This window comes from Trachurus japonicus, chromosome 20 (assembly GCF_045865225.1).
Source record: "Trachurus japonicus isolate A0001 chromosome 20, Traja_1.0".
Classification (NCBI taxonomy): Eukaryota; Metazoa; Chordata; class Actinopteri; order Carangiformes; family Carangidae; genus Trachurus; species Trachurus japonicus.
The window spans coordinates 24,037,594-24,063,213 of record NC_140926.1 but is presented as its reverse complement, the minus strand read 5'-3'; the positions used below and the strand labels follow the sequence as shown (position 1 = coordinate 24,063,213).

At 41.7% G+C, this 25,620-nt stretch overlaps 3 pseudogenes; all 3 read left to right on the top strand.

Annotated features, from left to right (window-relative positions):
- Nucleotides 1–580: 580 nt before the first annotated feature.
- Nucleotides 581–24,295, top strand: LOC146966965 (uncharacterized; annotated as a pseudogene).
- Nucleotides 10,170–12,961, top strand: LOC146966966 (uncharacterized; annotated as a pseudogene).
- A 443-nt stretch (nucleotides 24,296–24,738) lies between the features above and the next one.
- Nucleotides 24,739–25,620, top strand: part of LOC146966964 (uncharacterized) — a 2,938-nt pseudogene continuing 2,056 nt past the window's right edge.

Below are 25,620 nucleotides of genomic sequence, written 5' to 3'. Positions count from 1 at the left end.
CGCGGATCATTGACCGAGTATTTTAAAATGTACCGACAACAATCGACCCCGATTGTACTGAGTTTATAGCTCTTTGTCAGCAGATACAAGTGGTTCAAAGTAAGACATGACAGAATGCCGCGCTTTTTATAGCGGGCTGGGATTGTTTTGGCCGTGACGTTTTTGTGTGCCGGTTCCGGGTTCTATAGAGTTTATGGTTTCTTAGCAACCGTACTTTTTCAGTGTTTTGTTGTCATCTCACCTCTCATCTCACCCCTTTCCTGTCTGATCGTTGTTTACATCTCTACAGCGATCGTGTTCTCACTCCACTTTTATTACTGTTTTACAGATACCACTTTCTCTACCACCTCTACCACCCCAGTCCCTATCACCCTCTAAATAAGAAAAACCAACGGCTCTTTTAAGACCCAATCTCTCTATCTATCTATCTATCTATCTATCTATCTATCTATCTATCTATCTATCTATCTATCTATCTATCTATCTGTCTGTCTGTCTGTCTGTCTGTCTGTCTGTCTGTCTGTCTGTCTGTCTGTCCACCTGTCTTGTCTGTCTGTCTGTCTAGCTGTCTGAGTCTACCATGGCATCGAAAGATGATTTACAGACTCAGCTTGTGGAGATGACAAGTACAGCAGACCAGCTGGCAAAAGATCTTGGCCCAACAAAGGTAATGTAACAATTTCAGCATGGGAATCAAACATAATGCTGCATACTATCTTTATTATGCTACAGTATCAGTGTTGATCAGCTCATTGAGCAGACAGATTGTTGGTGTTTACAGTAACATCTGTAATCTTCAAAAGAGAGCTAACTGATGGAATATAGAACATGGTACCAATAACTCTTGTTGCATTCACAGTCCACAATGATTTGACAACTAAAATAATGTAATATTAACAAGCAGTTCTCCCCTGTGTGCCACTCCTCCCAAGAAAATCAAAACAGTGTGGTACATACATCCCTGGTCATTAAATATGTTTGACTAATGATGACAATGTTTTGCAACGGTCGATTGATAGGCTATTGTTCTGTGATTTTAAGTTATTTGTGCTGGAAGTCTTATATGGCTTACATTGTGCTTCTCAGGTGAAGAAAAGAAGAAGGGCAAAAGCATCAGATGTGGTTCGTTGGAGACAACGAGATAAAGATGGCAACATTGTTGCTCAAACCACCAAGTCCCCTGCCTCAAACTCACCTGGTTAGTTTATCATATCCAACTTTGCATAGTGTGCCACGTTCCTGTTGTAGGAATGTCAATAAACACAATTAAAAAGGAATAACAATCATTGAAACAAGTGACTTTAGGGTCAGAATTTGATAGGCCACTGGTCAGAAAGCTAGTGGAAAATTTAGCTGATTTTAAAGCCCTATGGTCTATTATCACACATTGCATCTCACACGAGTGGTCACATGATGTACTATCACACCTAGGCCACACTGTCTGCACGAGCAACACATGTTGAACATCTTGATTTTAATTTTGGTGGCCATGCCATGCTGCTTGTCTTCTGTAGAATATGCCATAGACATGAAAAAATGTAAACATAATTTGAAGGGCATTATTTTTCCAGTGTGCTCCCTCTCTCTTTCTCTGTCTCTCGCTGAACAAAACAAACAAAAATCACATTGTTATAAGAAAGATAGAGCTGGCAGCACCGCCATAGCAGTTCAGTCATGCACCTGTTGGACACAGGTGTACACAGTGTGGCCTGGGCTTGGTAGTGATCGAGCTACTGGAGCCCAGTACAATTTGCAACTTAAATTGTGAATAAACATTCCATTCAGATTGACACTGCACTGACAGTCTGTTTCCACTCTTCACAATGAACTTTCTGTATTCAGCAGTACGGGCCAGATCACATCATCCCAGTGAGGAGACTTCAGTGGAGATGCCTGATGAGCCAGAGGCAGGACTTGGTAAGAGCTCATGAATTATTTTTCTGACTTTTTTTATTGTAGAGTTCCATCACATCTGGCATGATTTGGCCATAATGTACTGTATGTGTTTTAATACACATAACCGCAGACACAAATCATTGTATTATTATTCCATAAACACTCAGTGACTGATTTTACAGATTGGGGATCTTAGCATATTTGGCTGGGTAGTGAGGGATGAATAGCAGAGATAATGTTGTAGTTGCACAGGGCATATTTTCAACCAGATTTGTATTATTACAATGTGAGAATTATATGGTAGTCTTCCCTCCGTTATTATGGCACTGCTTTTCAGAAACAATATAATACAGTAATATATATAAATATTTTGGTGTACTGCCCAACATCGGCCACCATTTAGTGGTGCAGTGTGGCCCAGTGCATTCTGATTGTTGTTGGTTTTCAACCTGTTTTCTCTGGCCATGTAGCACCAAGTGAGTCTCTCTGCTGTCAGTTTTATGAAAAGATCTATGCAGTGGTAATTGTGCTGCTACAGTGTATGTTAAGTTTTTACACCTGATGGGACTGCGGTGCTCGGTATGCCCATTTTGAGGGTGCTCTTGGTTTTGCCAACAAAATATTTACCACATGGTTAATGTTCAACATTGTTCAATAAATCTGTTTTTCGTACATTGAGCACTCCCACCGGATTATTATTAATATACATTATTAAATATATTTGAAAAAATGTAATTGTGATTTTTTTTTTTTTAAATATTGAAATTGCTATATGATTCACAATATTTAAGGGAATCATGTGATATTACAGTGGGTCATTATTGTTTAGCCCTAATTTTACTTCATCAACATGTTGCCCCCCTCCCGAAACAGATGCTGCCCTTAAAGGACTGGAGAAACTTCTCGGTGCAGCTGTTGTTGACACTGATGTTACTGTAACATAAATGTTGACACAAGCATGCCAACAGCAGCCGGCAGCTGGAAGATGAGGAATGCTTCCTCATCGGAGAGATGGAAGGAAGCAAGAAGCCAGCTCCTGGACAATATGCTTAGAGCAAACTGTGTAACTGAGCGTCTATGTCAAAGGTGCCTGAAGAAGGAGGCCATGATCCGATGTGCTGAATGCATGCCAATGCAGTATTACTGCTGTGACTGTGATATTACCCACCACCAGTCCCAAACTTTGCATAATCGTGCGTCCAGGATCCATGGCTTCCACATGCCTCTGCCACCAACAGTTGTGGTGAACGACGCAGAGGGGCGTTATTCGCATGACACATGTGGTACTATGTATATTATCTTAGAATGTATTTATTTTTTGACAAGATTTAAAAAATATATATTCTTATGTAATTTGGGGATTTTCTTAATCGCTTTTTCTTTCTTCTTTTTTTGTAGCTAGAATATTGCCAATGGAAATGCCACATCACATATGTGACTGCCCTCCAGAAAATCTCAATGTTATTTCTGGAAGGCCTGTGGTATTCGTCAACATGAAAGGTAACTCCATAGCAAAAACATAATGTTATACTATCTGACCATTGCAGGTTTTCCAGCTTTTCAGGCACCTTTTCTTTATGGTTTTACCTGCCAATATTACAACAACTTGCGCTTTTTCCCAGGACGATATGATCTGACCCTTCCAGAGCTGCGCTGTGGAAGCTGCCACATGGACACCAGATTTGTTTGATGTCCAAGTTAGTGGATACTGGCCTGCCACCATCAACTTCTGCACCCTATATGATGTTGCCATTTTTCATGGTTTCAGGGAAATGAAGTTGGCTGCTCCAGGGAGTTCACGCCTAACATTCATTAGAATGCTCGAGGCGCAGACAATAGAGTATGGCAGGGTGAGTTGGCTTACAGTATAGTATGTACACAATATTTATCATAACCTCCTTTTAATTCTACATATAGTTCTAACTTTGGTTTTAATGAATCTTTCAACAGACTGGTAAAGTGTGTTCAGATACTTTTTATAAAAGTTTCATGGAGTGGGTGATTAGCTCATACGAGGTGGACAAGTTGTGTGGAGAGCAGCCGTTCACCTGCCCAGCCGGTTCTCCAGAGATGTTGGCTGTGTCCGTCGATGGGAACAGGAAGCACTACCGATTCAAAAAGGATGGATGGTCTGTATATATTTAATGTTTTTCATTGTCCACCATGTCCATGTAACAACTATCATTTGTTACACCAGAGTGCATGTGTTAATTCTTCAGCAATGCAAACTGATATTTAAAATGATATTTCCATGTCTGTTCTGTTCTGTACTGTAGCTCTGAGGAACAGGGTTACTTTGGCGTGCTTCTCTGCAACGATAATGAAGTCACTGCATTTGTAGAGGACATTCAAAAGAGAGCCAAGCATGTAAGAGTGTCTGTGTTTTAGTTAGATACATTACATTTCATATACCTAAAGTCCAATTTTATTGTACTTAAGAACTACCATTGGCTACAAAATTACATGCGTGTTCCAACATGACACAAAATTATATCTATTATATATATATAATTTGACATTATTAATGTGAATGTGTTCACTTTGTCCTTTTTGTAGGTGCCAGGAAAAGGGGTCTGTGGCAGGTCTCAGCTGAATGCAGCAAAAGAGACCACGACCAACAGGCGTAGCTCCAGCCTTGATGAGCAAGTATGTGGTTTAAAGCTTTCTCTTGAAATCATATCACGTTTTGTGGTAGTATATTGCAAAGTACATTTTACAAATGACAGAAAGGCCTCACACCAGGATTTGAACCCAGGAACTTCATGCTGTGAGACTCTCTTCTTGGACAAGCTGGTAGACTTCTGCAATACATAGCGAACTGTTGTGTTATTAACTGTTGAGGGCTACATCCATTTTCCAAATAAAATGATTTGTTAGATTTTCATATGGAGCAAAGGAGGCTTCAACCAACCCACATTCAACTTCAATAAAATTACAGCAACTAGCTCATTTAGTATGCTAATTCCATTTCAAACTCTTATGTACCTAGCATGTGAATTGATTTGTATTACATTAAGAGGTATGTCAATTTTTGAGTGCAGTTTTCTCTTTTTCTCAGTAGACATGTTCAAATTTTTGTACTACTGTAAAGGTCCTCAAATTTCAGATTGCCATCGCAAACATTCATTCTGAATTATTATAGATTAATTTATCATTCTTCTTCAGGGTCTAGAAGTAGCGGTGTGCCGTCATGGCATCATTCTTCATGCCCTCAATATGTACAGGCAAGTATGATAACATTCATAATGTCATACTTAAAGCAGAAGTAAGCGATCCGGTCGTTTTGGCTAATGCTACGTTCCAGGCAGGCTTTTGAAACCGTAAATTACAGCGTCAAGTCACAACTTACGACTTTGTAGCGTTTCAGGCAACCCACTGGTGTTTTTCCGACCTGTTTTACCTGTGAAAGTCACTATAACGGCCACTCGTAACTTCTGACCCGTGAACTCGTACCAGATCGAACCGGTACGACTTCACAGGTCGGAAAAACACGAGTTACGAGTTGCCTTGAATGCACCATAACAGTCCTCGTCCCTACGTCACCACATTCACGGCGTTCCTTGGCTGCACACACAGCCCTGCATGCCGTTCTCTCTCCTCATTGGATAAAAACTGTAGGATACGATAAATGTTTTCTCCTCGGCTCAGAGCAGAGCAGAGTGACTGACAGACCCGTGTTTCAGACCAAACACTCTATGTAAGTGATTGCTGTCGGAAGATATAACTATTTAAGACTTATATTAACACAAATATATCGCTTACTTCTGCTTTAATCCTGCACCTCACACAGCACTGTGCTGGATGATGTATCTTTTCCTAACACTATAACCAATTTGTTTCACTACTGTGCACATAAGATTACTAACACTATGTACTCACCTGTGCAGTTACTTTTCACTTTATTTGGCCTCACAGTGGAAGTGTCTTTTACGTAGTGGTGGTTGTATGATTTCTATAATCAATCTCTTTTTTTGAGAATAGTTCACAGTTTAACCTAAAACATTAGTATTGTTCATGTTTTGTTCTGTGTGTGATTGTTAAGGTATTGTTATGATCAATACACAAATTAATGTATTGCTGTAATCCAATCCTACAGGGGTGAGATCTTTGCCTATCCGATGTTCTTGCAAAAGGAAGTCACTGCCATCAATCCTCCAGTCTTCTTTTGCATGGATGTTGTCTGCAAGTACTGGCCATACATAAAGCATATCTCTGAAGCCTGTCCTGAATATATTCACCTCACCAGCATGAAGCCTCTGTTGTCTGTGCTCCATGCCAAAGCTCATGGAATCAAGTGTGAGGTATTTCAATTTCTATCTCTTGTGTTTCACTGACAGTTAGAATTTGAATTTCTTCTACATTTTATATTATTTAGTGCATTCAGTAGGAGTCCATTGAAACATGCATTGTTTTAGCTCTCTACTCCAGCACACTGAATTTGAAATGAAATGATGTGGTTCACAGTGGGTGAACTGTGTAGGACTCTTTATACGTAGTACCCCCTTTTTAAGGGTCCGAAAGTCGTACAAATTGACATGAATTCCAACATTTTTGAATGTGACTTACATGGGTTTCTCGTGTACAGGGGACTCTCCACCAGAATATGTGGTTGACTGAGTATTATCTTGTCTTGTCCCAGTGGGTTTAAAGAAAATAGAAATCATTCCCTTTAACTTCAGTGACTATTTTTGTACAATGTTACTAAAGAATTGGAATAATTGGACAGGATGAAGTCACTGAAATTGCATTTGTCTGTCTTTAACTTATAGCGACTGGATACTTAATTAGTGACAAAATATTAAAGATGATTCACCATTTCAAATCCAGTGTGCAAGATTACAGAGCCAAAACAACAACAAACATTTTACAGGACATACTCAGAATGTATATTCCTAAAATGACAGATTAAATGGGGAGCAGGCAACCAGGATGGAGCAGGTTCCACTTTGGGAGAGGAGGTGGAAATGGTCAACTCTTTCCTGTCCAGGACTGCCATAAATACCAAGTTCATGAGCAAAGGAGGTTGGTTGTGGCTTTGACATAATATTTTACATCATGAATAATCATACAGATCACAGGACTGTTGGCAGCATACAGGATTTTTTGTGGAACTTTTTGACTGCATTGTTCTTGGAGTTAGGTGAGCACAACCAGTGAAACTACAGTAGAAATAGTTAAAAACAGGATACCTAGAGAATATTGTTTTTTGCTAAAGGTGTGAGTGGGGGATGTTTGCTTGTTTTTTGTAACAGCCCGCACAGACATGTTGACTGTCCAGACCATCCAATGGAATCAGAGGAAGGTGGAGAAAATGTGCAATACCTTGTGCACAAGATTTCGTAAGGTAACTGTCATCTTTATGAAGGGGCCACAGAGCAATCATAGTGATAAATGCATAAACTTTAAAGTAAAGTATGTTTTTTTAGCCTTTAATGGACAGCGCAGTCATGCGAGAGACAGGAAATAGAAGACAGGGGGGCATCATGCAGGAAAGAGCCGCATGATGCGGGATTCGAATGGGGGCTGCCTGCAAGTGAGGACTATAGCCTCAACACATGCGGCGGGTGTTCTACCTACTGAGCTAAACACCGACCCAAACTTTAAATGATTACTTTTCATTTTTTTATACAGACACAACAGGTTCTTCAGAAGGAGAGGCAGAGCCTAGAGACCCTTAAGAGAGAAATGTCTGCAGATGATGGGACTGTGCAGCAGTGGGTGAAAGATGTCCAGGACTGGGCCGAACATGGTAGGTGCCTCTAATGATGTTAAATGTGTAATATAGGTAAATTTCAAATTAAAATTGCTACAAAATAATAATAATTATTATAAAAAGACCTAACAGTATGTTATATATTTTGCAGACTTTGGTGCTTACAATATTCAAAATGTTTCCAAAAAAAGTTAAAACAATCAAGGTAAAGGTGCATTTCATTTGGTTGCCTGTCTTGGCTTCTTCCAGGAAACACAGGAAATGTGAACGCGATTAAACTTAATTAATGTGAGTCTCCCCTGAGAACTCCCCTCCTTGAACCGCCACCTTATCGTGGTGGAGGGGTTTGAGCACCCGAATGATCCTAGGAGCTACGTTGTCAGGGGCTTAAAGGATAATTTCCGTTTTTTACAACCTGGACCTTATTTCTAGCATAAAATACGAAATAAGGTCAGCTAGAAATAAGGTCCAGGTTGTAAAAAACGGAAATTATCCTTTAATGCCCCTGGTAGGGTCTCCTAAGGCAAACAGATCCTAGGTGACGGGTCAGACTAAGAGCGGTTCCAAAAGCCCCTTATGAGTGACATAATATCGAGGACTTTCACGCCGCTCGGATTGGTGTCACCGGGCCCCCACCCTGGAGCCAGGCCTGGGGTCAGTACATCAAATGGTCTAACAAAAACAGGTATCTGTAGCTTTCGCAGTCCTGAATGAAATGATTGGATGGCCTAACTTAGTTAAACTGAAGTAAATATTAATGGTTTTATTTTTATTGAGTCCCCAATTGAAAGAGTATCCTTCTTGGTTTGTGGCTCAATGAAAAGCTGTGCCTCAAAAAACATATTGATAACCTAACTAGGTCCTTATAGTCAAAGCTAGCATTCCATTCTACCTTCCATAGAAGTGGAAACTTGTAAAATTTGTAGAAACTTTTTAAATGAGACAAGCTGAACCCTTTTTTTGAATTTTAGTCCATTTTAACAAAAAGAGAGCATTGTGAATGCACATGTTCCCTTTTGGTGTTGTCTTTTAGGTTGATTTCATTATATCATTTTGTGGATGTATATTGTAACTTTGGTATACTTTGTTGCTTTATATTGTAACCCCTGTCTGTGTGTTTCATATATACTTTAATCAGGGCTTTCTAGTAAAAGAGAACATTCCCCAATTAAATGAAGGTATCAATCAATCAATCAATCAATAGAATGTTCTTGCAAAACTCAACATTGCTTTATGTTGTGAAGAACTCCCAGGAGCCAGCAATGACTCTCTGCTCGAAGTGAGGAGAAAAATTGAGGAAACATCTCTTGGCCTAAGACAGCGTAGAGCACGCCTTTACAGCCAAACAGGTATGAAGTTTGTGAAAGGCATTCAGTGTTTTAAGAATGTCACGTGTTTATTTGCTTTTCCATGTATTGGAATGTGTCTTCTGTGCTGTATCACAGACAGCAACTCTGGACGCTCGGTGATCCGCAGCCGAATGTGGAGGGAGAAGAAGCAGCTTGAGTTCTATGTGGCTCAACATGACGAAATTGCCCAACCACAAGAAAAGATCGGCTCTTTCAGCAACACTTTACAAGCTGGCTTCATATTTCCTTGGCAGTTACCCCTCAGTGGTATGTTTTTGCACACTTTTTCCACAACAGTGGTCATACAGAATCATGTCCCAGGTTCTTGCAGGTGTAATGTTGGGACAATGTTTGTTGTCACAATGATTAGACTGAACACAAGTTTTGACTTGCTAAACGTGTGAAATGTTGTGAATCTTTGTGTTATCTGCAATTGAAAAGAAAACATGTGTGCACCACATATTTCAGAGCACAAATTTAGCTTAGTGTTTATATTATAAGTTTGTGTAATAAATAAACGGATGGTCTAGGTTGTTCCTGTAAAAGTCTGGAGACTATGCAGATGGATACATAATACGGGGTGTAATATCACAGACAAGCACTGTGACCAAACATGGGCAGTGTACTCTTTTCTTCGGGCTAATTTGACAAAATGTTGTATTTTTGTGTTCTAATAAGGAAGTACAGAGACAGCCTAATTAGTGCTGTCAGTTACAAGGATCTACTACTTGCTTTTCTAATGACATGCACATTGATTTTTTTTTCTTAATCCCTGTGTTATAATATATGGCATGTTTATGAATGCATTTCCAGATGGCATGGATTTCCTTTAAAAAAAAAAGGTTTTTGACAAGGTGATGCACATTCAAAGACTGGAGGAGGAAGTGATGATCCTTGCCAAGGAAGTCCAACAACACTGGGAGTTCCTCAGGAGAAGGGAGCAGACTTTGAGTGGTCTGTCCATCAGCACTGAGGGTAAGCCAATGCACATCTGAATAAGAAAATATTGTCAAATCTTGCTGATTCGCCCTTAGCTGTACCATCCCAGGCGGCAAAGTTTTGGCAAAATTATAAAAATCTGGTAAGTATTAGACAGTAATCAATAACATAAGTGATTTGACATATCAATTACCAAATTTGGTCATCTGTGTAAGGAGCAGGAACCAAAATTTGGCCTACCAATCAAATTAGTGTAAGACAACTTTGGTTGGATGGCCCGTCTGTCAGTCTGCCAAATCAGAGACGTTCACAAGACACGTTTGTGTCACGGACTCACGGTGCCACAGAGACCAGAGCTGTAACACTGATTCTCCACTCTCCCTGTATCAAGTTACAAGTCATTTATCTAACATCATCATTAGCCCGAAGCTGTTTAATGACGGCAAAATGAAACACAAACTAAATATCCTGCATAGTTCTTCTGGTATGTGCTACTCTGATCAGAACGGTTTTGGTGATTTCTGATTGAACAGAGGGGGTGTGTCGTAAATCCAGCAACCTGGGATGGTGACCCCAAGTTGTCAGTGTTGCTGTTATTTTACACACGACCGAAACGTTGTATAATAAAGTTTTTGCAAGTGAGTTGACAGTGTGCGGGAGACCCTTTTTTCTTTGTTGTTTTCCTAGTGTTTTGTGTTGCTGAGTGAGAACTGATTTTTTTTTCTTTACATACAGTGAGACAGAATCTACTGTACATCACCAGCCTAAATTCATTGTCTTCGAGAGCTGTCTCAGAGAGCTTTTTGAAACCTGCCCATTGTGTAAATGGAAGTGTGATCTGCAGCAACGTGAAATAGGCACCTATGTTGCCTTCCATCAACACTGCCCCAACTGCCAGTACACACGAAAATGGCAGAGTCAGCCAGTGAAGGGAGCACACCAGTTGGTAACTTGGAGGTGTCTGCAGGTGTCTACTTCACTGGGGCATCCTTCTTTCAATTTGAAAAGGTAGTATGAACATTTAGAATTTTGTATGAGACGACTTCCTCTCTCTGGTCCATAAATCCCCAAAACAAGAATGTCAATATCAACTCTGTTTTATTTTCAGATCTGCAAGGCCATCAATATGCAGCTTTTCAAATATGACACCTTCAGAAGACATGCAAGGACATATCTGGAACCTGCTATAAACCACAATTGGAAGCAAGATCAAGACATTGTACTCCAAAACTTAAAACTACAAGGCAAGCTGGCACTGGGTGGAGACATGAGGGCAGAATCACATAACTACTTTTATCATGTCAAAACATTGTAATTTACAACAAACATTAAGCCTATAGATATTTATTTTTATGTAAAATATAATATGGCCATTAACATGTATTCTTTTTTATTTTTTATATAACACTTGTTAAAAATGTTTTTTGTGTTCATCTTTTTTGTGTCATTGTTGTGTGAGCTACTGGACTAACTTGAATTTCCCTGCTAGGGATGAATAAAGTATTCTCTATCTATCTATCTTATTCTGTATTAGGTCACTCAGCCAAATTTGGAAGTTACACCCTTGTGAGTCTGGAACGCAACCAAATAATAGATATTCAGCTGGTGCAGGTACAGTAAATCTCTTCTTTGAACATAATGTTAATAGGATGCATTCTTATACATGTATCCCTTCTTTGCTACAGAGTAATGAAGTTGGTGGCAGCGTCCATATGGAGAAGGAAGGCCTAAAAAGAGCACTTCATCTTCTTGAGTCCAACAATGTGGAGGTGGACTACATTGTCACTGACCGCCACACCCAGGTCCAGAAGTACTTGAGGGAACAAAACATCACTCAGTACTATGATGTGTGGCACTTTGAGAAGGGTAAAAACTGTACTCATTAGTATTACTAAAATTAATGTTACACACATTCTGCAAACTCATATGTTTCAAATCTTTTCCACATGACCCCCTTCTTAGGTTTGTCCAAAAAACTGTCTGGCCTTGCTAAAAATAAAGACTGCCAGGTGGTGGCAAAGTGGTTGCCTTCCATCAAGAACCACATCTACTGGACAGCAACATCCTCAGAGACTGGGCCTGAGAAGGTGGCAAAATGGAAGTCCTTGGCAAACCACATCCAGAATGTGCATACACATGAAGACCCCCTCTTCCCAAAGTGTGCTCATCCTGATCAGATCACCAGAGACCCCAGCAAGTGGTTTAAACCAGGTTATTATTTTGTTATAATCTCAACCACTGTCATAATTGTTTTTACAAACGGTTGTACTTACACGCCGCACACACTCTACTTTGTCTCTCTGCTGTGTCAGGTTCAATGGCACTTTACAAAGCAGAAAAGCTGCTGATGAGTAAAAGGGTCCTTGGAGATGTTGAGAAGTTGAGCCACACCTTCCAAACATCGTCTTTGGAGGCATTTCACAGCGTAATTCTACGCTTCGCTCCAAAGAATGTAGTTTATCCCTTCATTGGAATGCTCTGCAGGTAATAACTCCTAGAACAAACACATTTACTGCAGGATCTCTTGTATTTTACATAAATCTGTGACATGCCTAAGTTTAGTATCATGATTGTCTCTCAACAGTTTTTGGAAATCAATAACTTCTGTAAATTTCATTGTAGGCTATATCTGTCTGCAATGCATTTTAATGAGAATGCCGAGCGAGAACAGGCCAGAACAGCTGAAGGACAACCCATGTACAGACTGACTTTTCCTAAGTCTAAAAGAGGAAAAGCAACAGTTAAGCCTGTCAAGACCAAGGCAACATTCAGTTAGTTTAAAAAATATATTCAGTTACACGATAAAAGACATGGAAATAAATAACAAAACAAACAAATACTTATACATTTCCAAAAATATGCGTGTTTTATATACAAATTAATTTGTTGTTTTGTTGTTCTTTTAGATTATGTGCAGGACCTCATGGCTCTGGTGTTCGAGGAGGTGTTTGAAGATCCCTCCCCATATGTCGAGGAAATGCAACTGATCACGGTGCCGGAGGACCTGGCTGCGCAGTTTGAGAGGCCCTCAAAGGAAGAGGTCATCGCCGAACATAAATCCCGGTTCAGCCAAGGGATGGCCGGAAACCAACATATCGCCCAGAGGGATCAGCAAACTCCTGGCGTATCCGGCCAACCACACACGACGGAATCACCACCCTGATGCGTCTTCCCAAATATCCCCAACACCAACTGACGAAGCTTCTGTAGGCCACATAACAGAACCGCCTGCATAAAAGCACATTACAGAATTACAGAGTTATTACAGAACAAAATATAGTTTGTGCAATTTCCCTCATTCATTGTTTTTGTGTATGTTTGTGTCTTGTGGTTTGATTTGTTTTTAGCTGTAGTTCAGGATGGGCACAGCTTAAGTCATCTGCCTGAGCTAGCTCCACAGGTTTCGCATGTAGATTTTTACATTCACTAAGCTGCCGTTGCAATGACCTGTACTGTCAACCAATCTGAAAAATGTAGCTGCCTTTCAATTAAATGTACCAAACCAACAGCAGCATTGGTAAGTGGATAGGTTTCAAAGAGTTTATTGCATAGCAGAAGTGTTATGTTGGTTTGCATTACGTTAGTAACAAGATTTATTAAAAAATATATTGCTAAAGATAGAAGATAGAACTTACTCTTCCTCGCTTCTCCTCCTCAGAGGCCCATAGTCTGCTCGATATATGTTGTACATATTTTGGAGTGTATATGGATTGAGGCAGTTGGGCTCCAGGCCAGGGTGGTCAGTCATGCACATCAGGGGATGTAGCACCTGGTTCATTCTTCTAACTACCTATTGTGAACAAAGACATCACAATATAATCTTGCAGGGCTAGAGGAAAGATAAAAACATTTTGAAACTTTTGAAAGACACAAGGTAAGAAGAAAATTATACAACCTGTAGTCATGTTAACACTGTGATACTCAAACAGGAATATTTGATTAAAGCCAGGGCTTTTCAGAATATGCAGGGTTACAGTCAAACAAAGCAGTCTCACAGTCACTACACATATTATGTTTTGTTTTTTAAAATAAATATTTGTGCTATGAGGTCTGAGAAATCATGAATTCATTGTCTGAGTCTGTGATTTAAAAAAAACAACTAAAAACGCTATTTGTAAAAAATAAAATAAAATGCTACACTGCACTAACTTGGACTAAGCAGTCTGAAAAATGTTTCCGACATTCAGGCCTATTCAGAAACAAAAGGTAGGCTACGTCAGTAATGCAAAATAAAACGCAGAAATGCATTACTCCGCGACCGATGCGACCGGTGCGGGTGATCAGCACCGGGGGGAGCTCCGCACCCCCCCCCCCCCCCCCCCTCTCTCTCTCTCTCTCTTGCGGGCAGTGACACGCTCATTCATATTTCAGCAGCAGACAGCGTGCTTGGTCATATTTCAGCGCTATGAAGACAAAACTCTTCACCGATAGGCTAAATCCAGGGCAAATGGGAAGTCGGACTGACGTAATGCGCCCACTTTTTTAGACAACTGTACCTTTGGTATCTCCCTACAGCAAACGTGTTCAACTTCAGTTGCCATTTTATTGCATTTGCCACAGGTACACCTATTCCAAATGCAAAAAAGAAAAGGTAAGATATGGCTTTTCAGCTAAGCAAACACATAAAGATGCCTACTGTTGGCTATAACAGTTACAGCAATATTGCTTAGCAACCAAACTTACAGTGGTAACACCATGCTGACACTTCTTGGTCCATCCTCCGCGGCTGAGACGGATTATCCTCTGTCTGTCTGAAATTCTCCGGGTCAGACTCGGGTCCAACACATATGGACGCACCTCGTAGCTTGCCATGTTTATAAAGCCGACGGGTAAACAAATACACGTGGGGGGCGGACTGGGAAACCTCGGTCTGCCTGTAGAATCTTCCACTGAGCTAGCCAATCAGAGGAAAGCAGCAGCCAGAACGAAGCGTTTCCCGGAGTGGCCGCATAGCGGCTGAAATGGGGATTTTTTTTTATATCCATACGATACGACTAGTTTTTGGAACTAAAAATTATGCAGAAATACTCTATAGGTGTTCAAAATTGTAACAATGGGGGGCAAAAAGCAGTAAAATAAGCATAATATGTCTCCTTTAATACCAAATTACCAAAAGTGTCATTTCAATTGACTATCAAATCTTTGTGACTCTTAATCACTATGAAGGTAGCCACTGCAGCCTTTCCGAAGAAGGCCTTCAGGGTGGGTAGAGCTCACCCGAAGAAGGTCTCAAGTGCAATCTCACCTTGTCATGGTGAGGGATTGTTACTTGAAAGTGATCAAGTCAGGACTTGATGGTTTTACACTGGACCTTGAGGGGGAAGAGCAGGTTGAGGAGCAAGGTGTGGCGAGTGACTCTGAGAACTACTCTGATGAGGAGGACATGGACATGCAAGTAATTAGGGTCCGGGCAGCGCAGCTGCCAGGACACTATTGTATTCCTAGGAATTCTTCTTCTTCTTCTTCTTTCTTTCTTTCTTTCTTTCTTCTTCCAAGGAAGTCATACTTCCCATGGGCGAAAACTCACCAAACTTTGCACAAAGGTTTAGTCCCATGCCAGATTCACTCAACCCCTCCTAGGGGGGGCACAATAAGCGTTTAAATTTAAAAACTTTAAAAATTCCTACCAAACCAACGGTAGATGCTACAGTGTTGAAACTTCACCACAATGTAGCCTCAATACTGCTGAAACTTTTGTCCACTTAAACTTATTACAAATTATGAAGTCCATCACTCTGTTTTTTTCAATAACTGTAAAACTTTTAAAATGTATCTCCTCCCACAATTTTTGCTCAATTGACACCAAACTTGCTACAGAGCATCTCCAGACCGTCCTCCACAAAACTTGTTTCCCGGATTTTTGATTAAGCAAAAATTGAGCCTACAGTGCATGAAAACGTTTGACTGTAAACACTACTGTAAACATATACCATCAAATTCTTGCTAAATACATTTTCAAACTTCCTGAAAAAAAAAGAGAATATTCTGGAGTCATGGTTGATGAAGTTTAGCAAATATCAGAATTTTAATTCAAAAACTGAATTTTTGAGAACATTTTGAATTCTGCTCTCATGGGAACAACTGCAGTCAATGTGAGAGTGGAATTTATAAACATCAGATTTTCTCTTATGAAGCAAAACACTTATCATTAAAAACAAATCACCAACATTTCCATGCTGTCAAGATGCAATTTATGTATTATCAGATTTTTGTTTAGATGACTGAATTTCTGAAATTTTGACCATTTCATCACAACAGCTGCCTGGGCACTGGCTCACCTGAGTGGATAAATGAAGCTACACAGCAGGTCTCACTACCAGCTAATTAGCTCAGCGAGTTAGGAGCTGGTTCTTGGTGTCAGAGATTGTGAGTTTGAGACCCAGCAAGGGTCCAATAGCTTGGACTGGACCATGTGCGAAGGCTCCTAACATCTTAAAGCAGATATCAGTGGAATGTTTTTGTTAATATAAGTCCTAAATAGTCCTATTTTCCGTCAGCAATCACTTACATGAAGTATTTCAGCCTAAACACGAGTCTCTCCGTCACTCTGCTCTGCTGTAACCCGAGGAGAAAATTTTCCTTGTGGGATACAAGTGTTATCCAATGAGGGGAGAGAACGGCATGAAGGGCTGTGTGTGCAGCCAAGGGATGCGCGTGAATGTGGTGACGTAGCACGAGGACCAATTGATGCCTGACAAGGGCGGGGACTGCTAACTCATGGTGCGTTCAAAGAAACTCGTACTTTGTGTTTTTCCTTCCTGTGAAGTCATACCAGTACGATCTGGTACGAGTTCACGGGTCGGAAGTTACGAGTGGCCGTTATAGGGAACTTTCACAGACAACAGGACGGTAAAAACACGAGCTACGGGTTACCTGGAACGCTACCAAGTCGTAGTTGTGACTTGAAGCTGTAACTTACGGTTTCAAAAGCCTGCCTTGAACGCAGCATTAGCCGAAACGGCCGTGAAGCTGATATCTGCTTTAAGAGGCACAGTAGATGTTTTACAAATACATATCATTATTTTACCTCAAAAACTGATTTTTCTTTTTACTGTGGTTTCAAATCTGCCTGCGCGACAGTGAATGACTTACTCAATTTGTGAAGCCACTGTTGCACTGCCACTTGTCAACACACATTTCAGGACCTGACTTGTATCATCAGGCTGTAGTAGAAGACTGAAAATCACAGGACATGTCTGTTCTGTCCTTTCATATATTAATAGGCTCAATAGGCTGGTCCAGGCCAAAAGCCAGAGCTCCCCACTAGACCAGTTTCATACACTCCAGCATACAATGATAGGAACCACAGATCTGCTTTTTTCCCTCTTATCTGAAGCAAATGTTGTGTTTTCCCTTTATTTTCTTCTCAGAGTACACCAGAATGCTTCAAATACATGTTAAAATCACAATTTTTTCCCCCTAGAGGGATATACTTTGTCACCTATTACACCTCTAGCCTACTCAGTTTGCAGGTATAATGTGTGTGTGTGTGTGTGTGAGAGAGAGAGACAGAGAGAAAAACTACAACAAACATAACTATTATTAATATTATTATTATTATAGACACCCCCCCCCCCCCCCCCCCCCCGCTAACAGACCAACAGAATCTCACTCCAGCCCAGGACCAAAAGTTGGCAACCCTGACATAGGTAGTATACATAGATAGTGCAGGCTTGTGCTGACCTAGGCTACTCAGTCTATGCACTGTCTCGTCTCCACTAGAGCACTGGAAAAGAGAGTAGCGACCGGTAGCGACACGCATTGGTCAAGTGGAAACGCCCCCTGGTGGCGGGATATGGGTATTGCAAATGCGCCCAAGAGCTGGCATCTCTGCAGTGTTGGTGAATGAGTAAGTGCGGTATTTTCAATAATTTAAGGACATTTATAGATCACCCACGTTAATAGCATCATCGTGGACCCTTTTACAGATAAATATTAACATATAGTGGCCATTAATTGTTGTGTCACGAATGCTTGCTGTTTTAAATGATAAAGATAAGTCCACTAAAGTGTCATACCAGTTTGCGCGCTAAATTCAACTGTGTTAGCTAACTGTTTGCCACTTAAGCCTGTGTTTTCTTTAGTTTGTTTGTTTGTTTGGTCAAGCAAGTTATTGTGCTGCTGGCTTTTATTTTATTTCCATGCGAGGTTTTTTATGTTATTTATTTTGACAGCTGGTGGTTGCTTAGCAACGGTAAAGCGTTCGCTCGTCCCCTTCTGTGTTTGTCCGCTGTGTGACCGGTAGTAACTGTAAACAGCTCCGTGTGTTTTTATTACTTATCTTTTTTTTAATCAAAATTGGAGGAAAAACTTAACATAATACGTTTTGGGTTTGATTTTGTCACATTTTGTAATGGTTTTTAAGTGTTGTCATCTTTTATTTTGTGTGTTATATCTATGTTTATAAAAAAAAACAGTTGTTCACATTAATGTTACAATTTAAATTTTGAAATAAATAAATTATAAGCATAACTTAATATGACCAAGGCACCTAAAAGCAAAAACACAGTAGTTTTCATCAATTTACAAGCAAGTTGGCAACACACATATTGGAGTGAATGGGTTTCTTGGGCGGAATTGCAATACCCATATCCTGCCACTAGGGGGAGAATAAAGTGACCACGGGAGTCTATGGTGGTGTCGCTACTCTCTTTTCCAGTGCTCTAGGTTGGACAACCCTGGAATGAAACCCTATGAAACGAGATAGGTAGACAGCAATTTTTTTGGCAAAAACTACTTTAAAGGTGTACAGAAAAGAAAATTGAATTTGAGCCCACTCTGGGTCATAAAATTAGTGTAATAACTCATCTATCAGACGATGTAGGCCAAACTTTGTGCAAAATTCTATTTTTGAGTAAATCCGGGATGAAAGTGTGTATTTTAGTGTAGTTTTTTTTTTCGTATTGGATAATGCAGGCGCACGGATTATACGTCAGCCTGTACACGATTCACTAGCCACTGATATTGGATCCGTAATCCGTCATTCAAACGTCTGAGACACGCACACACACACGGAGCTCGGGCTCGCCCCAAACTTTGAATATCCCGCCCGCTCGATAACGACCAATCAAATTCATTTTCCTTACTCGGGTAAACTCGTGTTGCAGCTCGTGACAACTCGGCGCGACAAACGGGACAAACGGCCATTTCTGTACACCTTTAATAATTTTTCAATATGGTTAAAATGTGCCTGGGGTTCCTGCAATAGCAACTCACGATATCTGGAACGTATTCCTGGAGTCATTTTTATCCCATTCCCCAAACCTAAGACATCAATAAACATAGGCTACTTGGCCCATGTGTACTGTATAACATATTACTTTAAAGGGATAGTTCAACATTTTGGCAAATTGGCCCATTGCCATAATCGCTATAGTCATAGCAGTAGGTTCGTTACCTTTATTTGTCGGTGTAAGCTATTTTTAGAACGGAGGAGCGGAGCGTCAGGCTGCTCAGAGCTACGCTATGGAGGCTAATGGAATTTCTTGGTTTCCCTCATCAAACTCATCAAATACAAAATCCCAAAACTCCAAAACGCTTTCGTGGACAAGTTGTGACCTGCACAACCACCACGCTATGAGATAATAACAGAACGTTACGAAACGGAGCCGTTTTCAAGGTAAATACAAGGTAAATACAGAGACTGCTTGCTGAAAAATTGTCCCTGAACGCAACACGCATCAGCGGTTTTGCATGAATTTACCTCGAAAACGGCTCCGTTTCGTAACGTTCCATTATTATCTCATAGCGTGGTAATTGTGCAGCTCACAACTTGTCCACGACAGCCTTTTGGAGTTGTTCGGTTGTGTATTTGATGAGTTTGATGAGGAAAACCAAGAAATTCCATTAGCCTCCATAGCATAGCCCTGAGCAGCCTGCCGCTCCACTCCTCCGTTCTAAAAATAGCTTACACCGACAATTGAAGGTAACGAACCTACTGCTATGACTATAGCGATTATGGCAATGGGCCAATTTGCCAAAATGTTGAACTATCCCTTTAACCTTCTGTTAGTTGAGCTTAATAATAGGGTTTGGGGGTGGTCCACTAGGGGGAGCTCTAGGCATAGGTCAGGGGTTAACTGCAAAGTTTTGTTTGTTGTTGTTGTTGTTGTTGTTGTTGTTGTTGTTGTTGTTGTTGTTGTGTGCAGTCCTCATGAGAAGTGAGCCTGTTTTTCCCTGGCTGTACTGAAGTGCTATTGAAGCTCATTCATCCTCCAGTCCACTCTCTGGTCGTGTTCATAGACAGAGAACATCTAATACCTTCAAAGTTATCTAGCAAACGTAACATTACCGCTGCTAATGTCTTTTGAACTTTGTGAAGTTTTACGAGGAGAAACGGGAGATCGGCGGAGATTAAAGGACAATTCCAGGTGAATTCAACTCAGGGGTGTATTTTCATATCATTTTAGGTCTAAAAGAATGAATCTCTGAAATGAATTTCAGTTTAATCGCTCCTGTTTTGCGGTAGTTGCGTCTGTCCGCGCATCGCCACGGCAGCAATGAATGGGAGTGGATGTAAGTCCCGCTGTTTAGGCTGTTTCCAGCCCTCAAAGCCACAATTTTTTTCCACAGACAGCATCAGATGGCGACTCAAACATGCACCCAGAAGTTTATTTACTTCAAGCAAGCCGACATGTTTGTAAAAGTCGATCTAATTCAAAGTCTCCCTGAGTCTCGCGCGAGACCCAGTTGCCGTGCTCGGTGTGTTCAGGTGCAGTGGGAAAAGCTACCGTTTGTGTCATAAACACAGGAATATCAACTCTTTACTTGCTTCAAGTAAAAAAAAATTCTCGGCGCATCTTTGAGTAGCCACCTGACGCTGTCTGTGGAAAAAAATGTACACTTCAAGCAAGTAAAGAGTTGATATTCCTGTGTTTATGACACAAGCGGTAGCTCCTACTGCGCCTGAATACACCAGCACTGCATCTTCGGGCTCGCGCGAGACTCCGGGAGACTTTGAATTAGATCGACTTTTACAAACATGTCGGCTTGCTTGAAGTAAATAAACTTCTCGGTGCATGTTTGAGTCGCCATCTGATGCTGTCTGTGGAAAAAAATTGCGGCTTTGAGGGCTGGAAACAGCCTAAACAGCGGAACTTACATCCACTCCCATTCATTGCTGCCGTGGCGATGCGCGGACAGACGTAACTACCGCAAAACAGGAGCGATTAAACTGAAAATCTTCAGATTCATTCTTTTAGACCTAAAATGATATGAAAATACACCCCTGAGTTGAATTCGCCTGGAATTGTCCTTTAAGCGTTAGCTTGTAGCTAACGTTAGCTACTAGCTAGTGAGTGACCAAAACAATGATTTTTCCCCATTTTTCGGAAAAGTCAGGTAATGCCCGTTCAATCGCTATTGAGCCACGTCTGTCCTCTATCATGGACACTATTTTTCTGATGTATAAGTTAATTAAAATTTTCCTTACAAGCAATTTAAATCTGCCTAATTTTCAATGGTTTCCAATGGGAGTTAACCCTTCCGTGACCATTGTTTGTCCAACCTAGCAACAGTAACCGTGGGGGGCGGGGCCTTGACAAAGGGTCAATACTTTTTTTTTTCAGCGTCAACACAACTTTTATTACAATGCCACATTTTATTTTCACTGCCAAAAATCGTAATTACAATGCCAAATTGTATTTTCACTGCCAACTATTAATGTCAGGATTCTGTCTCCATAATGTGCGTGTCACTACCATGGATGTATTATATTAGGTCACTACCCGATTTGCAACTCTACCCGATTTGTGACAGCCAAAAAAAAAAAAAAGATTTGTGACAGCCACGTACGGCAACTCCACTTGGACAAACTTAGTTGAATTGACTTAGGATCACTGCCCTATGTGCGTCGCCAGAGACGGTTTATCTTTTTATTTATTTTTTTAAATACTTTATTAGTAATGTAAATTGAGGGTTGGTTGTGGTGGTCTGGATCTTGCTGCTCAGAAAACAGGAACACAGGCGGACTTTTAATGTTTACTGTCCTCTTTTCTCGCCGGCCTCATCACCATGACAACCACAAACAATCACAACTACCACAACACTCACTGAATAAATGAGTCTGCCGCGGCTGTCTTATGACGGACCTACGCGGTTTTTATTTTATTTTATTTTATTTTTTAATCATTTTCACAGTACCGTATTTTAAATTCACAGAACTTTAAGCATGTACGCAAATCGGGCAGTGCCCAAATGAAGTTTGTCCAAGTGGAGTTGCCGTAGGCAGCTGTCCAAGATGGCGGCCGGTCTGCGCATGCGCAGACCAGTTTTGTCACAGATCGGGTAGCGTCGCAAATCGGGTAGTGACAGTGCGGTTAGTTTATCCAAACGACGGCTGTTTTAAGTTTGCCCCGATGTTTTTCGGAGAAGTGAAGCTCCAGGTCCGAGCAGCGACCGCGACATCATAGAGGCAGCAGACCGGCTCCTGACGTGCTCCGCCGGCCAGCCTACGGTCCTCGCCCAGGTGGAGAAAACGACCGCTAATTAACTTACCCGATGGCTTTTAGAGGTTTACCACCGGCTGATTAAACTCTTTTTAGGGGATAAAACATCGGGGCAAACTTAAAACAGCCGTCGTTGGGATAAACTAACCGCACATTGGGGTTCTAAATGTGGGTCTCATTGATGAAATCTAACAATTGTGGCTGTAGCAGAAGTCTGTTTGAATAAAAAAAACATGGTTAGACACAAGAGCAGCACTGCCTTGGGGTCAGCCTACGCACAGAAAACACCACATTTACATCAATAAATAAATGTTTTACAATGAACCAGGCCGATCTCAGAGCTGGCTAGACTCTCCGGTAAGGCATATTGAACGGTTAAATGCCGTTAACGGGACGAGAGCGGTCAAAACTGCGGTTCCAAGCTAGCTACATCGAGGGTAGGTTCGCTTCCTGTTTTCAAAATAAAAGCACAAATTCTATCGTTGGGGTTTTCTATAGTAAAGGGCAACGGGTGTTTTATTTTGTGAAAGTAACCGGAAGTGCGTTGCTCACGACGGCTAGCTTTAGTAGCGCCGAAATCGTCCGAACAAAATTGTAAACAGTTGGTATTTAGACAAATTAACGACACACTGCTGATCTAAACGGCTCCTTTCTCGCCTAAAAACGTTTGAAATGTTAATAAAGTGATATATTTAAAGAATTTAGAGCTAAAATGAAATCAGCTTTAGCCTGTTGATTTTGGCTCGGGTAGGAGCGCAATGCATTATGGGTTATCATGTAGTATGCTGCAGTGTAAACGCTCTGCATACTGTCTGATTGATGAGTATGGAGTATGGACAGTATGCAGTATGGAAGTATATAGTATGTAGTATGCGGTTTCGAACACACCCATGTTCTTTGTGTCCCCCTCCCCCCCTTGAGTTAAGTTGTTTCCTGTTTTACTTTGGAATTCCTGTCTTGTTTTCTTGTGTGTGTCTTTGACCTAGTTTAGTTCCTGTTTTATTTTGAAGTCCTTGTCCTGTCTTCCTGTGTGCCCCCTGCCCTTGATCGCCTAATGTGTCTCACCTGTGCTGACTGCACCACCTGTGTCTCCCATGTGTATTTAGCTCAGTGTCTCCCTTTGTCTGTGTTATTTGCTCCCATGATCCTGTGTTTCCCTGTGCTGCCAGTCAGTTAAATGAATGATGAAGAAAAGATGAGTCAAGTCAAGTGAATTTGCATTTGTTTATTAATCTGTTTATTTCCTTTTTTTTTTTTTTTTTTCTCCAGCTCAACGAGTCTGTCTTCCAGCCGGCTGGATAAAAATCTTGCCAGAGGTGGACCAGAGGTGGATTGCCAAGGCTCTGTTCAGGTGGTCAGCCCAGGGCCACCCTGAGCTTGACTTCAGCAGAGTGGACAGACTTTGGTGGCATCCACCACCAGTGCCGCTGAAGATCTGTCGGACCCCTACCCTGGAGAACTACTTCGGCCACCCTCTGCTGCTGTGGATGCCAAGGAAGTTGTGGCAGGTGAAACTCACCTGTCCGCACGAGGGCTGCGACAAAGTACAGCTGTCCTCAGCTGGCCTTCACCAGAAGGTCAGGCAGGTGGTGGGTGTGGGGAAGGTGTACTTAGTCGCTTCAGAGTACCTCGCCTGCCGCAACTGCAAGAGGAAGGTCATCAGCTGGAGCCATGCCATCGTCTCCCAGCTCGACGTCGGCCACAGGGTGCAGTTCCCTTGTATCCTGACGTCCAAACTTGCCTGTGACGCCGAGGTGGCAAGTTTGATGCGTCAGCGAGGCCTGGGAAACAGCAGCAGCCAGATCCAGAAGAAGCTGCTGGAGCGTCACACTGAGGTCTGGTTGCATAAGACTGTCCAGTACCTCACTGACTGCAAGGGGATTGCCAGTGCTGTCAGGTCAGGCCTGAGCCAGTACCTGCAATGCCAGTCGTCCCAAAACACCGGGGGCTGATGCAGGTGTACGCCCAGGATGTCCTGCAGAGGCTGGAGCAGATCAAGGCCAGCATAACAATCGCTGTACGGTCGGATCCTGAAAATGGATTCGACCAAGAAGATCGCCCGAAAGCTCGCAGGACAACAGCTACGGGACGGCTACCTGGGCAACAAATGTGGGGAACGAGTACGGACAGGTCATCGTGTCCGTGCTTCATGTGGGACCAGGACGACCTGACGGCGCTGAAGGAGGCCAAGCATGCAGAGCTGGAAGCTGAGCGCAAACATTCGTCTGAGGCTGATGTCATGCGCTCCATCAGCCGCAGCGAGCTCGCTCTGCACTGCCGCAGAACCACCCGTGGGGCCCAGGAGACACTGGCTCTGATCGAGGAGCTCATCCAGGCCTTTGATGGTGATGCAGGCCGTGATACGCTGGGGGTCCCTCTGATCAACTCGGCCCGGATGAGAGAGATCCTCAAGTCACAGCGGAAGCACATTGCCTGCATCCAGGATCCTCCAGGTGTACAGCCGTACACGCAGACGGGCTCTCTTGTGAAAGGAGGGCACCGTACCGACGTACCGCTGTGCAAGAGGGTTGACGTCGCTGGAGTCCTTCCATCTACACATGAACCGGTTCATCCCATGTAAATATACAAATCCTTTTTCTACTAAACTTCATTAAAATAGTGAAACTATGATTATTTTTAATTGTAACAATTAATAATTGTCCCCCCCTCCCCATTTTAATTTTCCTTACAGGTACCCTGGCAAGTGACACCTTCTTCCAGGCATAACTTCTGGATGGGCTCGCAAGCTGGAACGATGACTGGGCTGCTGCAGCAACCAGCGATGTCCAACAGCCACAATCGTACAGTCATCTTCTCCGCCATGCTGTCCAACACCCTGGCAGAGGAGGTTATGGGCGAGAAGATCTGTTACGTGGGGCTGAGAAAATACACTGGTAGGTGCTTATTATATTATTTTTTTGACATTTTCATTCAAGTTTAATAAAAATCCATTCTAATTCTGTCCTCAGTGTGAGCAACCACAAAATTAGACAGATAGCAAACATTGTCCAGAAGGTTGAATGAGCTTTAATGACGTCCTTTCAACTCATTGAAACATTTATTGTAAAACTGAAATGACAAGAGATAACTTGCTAAATTATTAAAATGTTACCCATAATATCATAATATAATTTCACAAAGAACACAATGCAAACTAAATGCCTCACTAGCTTACTTTAGCTATCTCCTTAAACCTCCTACTAGGGGGAGAAGGCAAATACAACTACAAAACCTAGAACAGTAGGATTTTGAGTAATTATTTAAGTTAGAGCCACAG